This window comes from Cicer arietinum, chromosome 4 (genome assembly GCF_000331145.2).
Source record: "Cicer arietinum cultivar CDC Frontier isolate Library 1 chromosome 4, Cicar.CDCFrontier_v2.0, whole genome shotgun sequence".
Classification (NCBI taxonomy): domain Eukaryota; kingdom Viridiplantae; phylum Streptophyta; class Magnoliopsida; order Fabales; family Fabaceae; genus Cicer; species Cicer arietinum.
The window spans coordinates 60,253,646-60,255,492 of record NC_021163.2 but is presented as its reverse complement, the minus strand read 5'-3'; positions in this window follow the sequence as shown (position 1 = coordinate 60,255,492).

The following is a 1,847-nucleotide window of genomic DNA, read 5'->3' as shown; positions in this document are numbered from 1 at the left end:
TGATAATAAATATGGGAATTTGAAATATATGAAATAAAAAAAATATCTTAAATATTTTGACGCTTGAAAATATATACACGGGAACGCAAGATATTGGATGTATAAAAAATGAAGGGTAAGCATTTTAAATAATGCACATTTGATTGACCTCAAGAAAAAGTGATTACACAAGATATACTAGAGTCATCATGTAAAGAACGATTGTTATCGTCGTTGATTCATTGAATCTTATAAGTGTATAAAGTCGCATAAGGATCGGGGAAACTAAAAAATAATAAAATAAATAAAAAGCAATTTATCTTTATTGCATGCGTCTTACATTTTTTTCCAAATAGTCACACATCATTCATGCATCTTCACTCATATTTTACATATACTCAACAACTCCTTATATCATGCATAATGAGTTATCATGCATATCTTATGTGTATATTTTATTTATATTCAACAACTTTTGTATCACATTATTCATTTTACGTTTGCATTACCACATACATGCCTCCTTTTAAAAATAAAAATAAAACAAATTTATCTCATTTTATTTAGATTCTAAATTTTAAACTCGTGTTTTGGTTTTAGTCATCATTTTATTTATATAAATCGATCAACGCATCGGTAACCAATCCGAAGACGATCATTTTATCAATCGATCAACGCATCGGTAACCAATCCGAAGACGATCATTTTATCAATCGATCAACGCATCGGTAACCAATCCGAAGACGATCATTTTATCAATCGATCAACGCATCGGTAACCAATCCGAAGACGATCATTTTATCAATCGATCAACGCATCGGTAACCAATCCGAAGACGATCGTCACTTTATTTTATGTCGATCTACGAATTGGATAATCAATCCGAAAACGATCATCACTTTATTCATCACTCTATTTTATGTCGATCTACGCATCGGCTAATCAATCCGAAGACGATCATCACTTTATTCATATCGATTAACGTATCGGTAAACACTCCGAAGACGATCATTTTTATTTTTTATTTACTTTTGTCAATCACCAACTTCTTTTGCATGCTTTCATTTTTAATTTTAATCTTTGAATTTTAATTTTTTATTTTATCCCAATTATATCTTCACCATTCTTACACTCAATCACAAAATCATTGTTAATGTCCCAATTATATGTTCACCATTCCTACACTCAATCACATAACTTGCATAACTTTCTTACACTCAATCACATAACTTGCATAACTTTCTTTTATTTTATGGACATCTTGCTGCAAAACAATGATAACCCATAACTTTCTTTTATTTTATGGACATCTTGCTGCAAAACAATGATAACCCATAACTTTCTTTTATTTTATGGACATGTTGCTGTCAAATAAATAAAACTCAGAACTTTGTTTTATTTTATGGATACAACAGGTCACTATTTTAGTCTATAAGAAGAAGATAAAAATTCATTTGAAGGAGGAGGTGAGATTTCGAAAATAGAAGATTTATTTTCTTTGCTTGTGAAATAAATCAAGAAAAAAGAGAGAAAGTGTTGTAATAAACCAAAACAGAGAAGATAAAGAAACGTTTTGGAAAAAGTCCACCACAATCCTTCTTCAAACCAACTCATAACCATAACCAAAACTCAAACTCATTTTAACAACACAACCCACAAAAATCTATTAAAAGATAAGATAGATAAGAGGATCGTTACTACCTTTCAGTTCAGTCGCGCCGCCGTAGCCTCCATCTTCACTGTGGCCGATATTTAGAAAGGCAAGTATTTTTTTTTTACTCTCTTTAAGTTTGTTGTGCTTTATGTTATTTGGAAGATATAAACATCACTATGTTAATAACTAAGATTTGGAAGAAGAGCTTGATTTG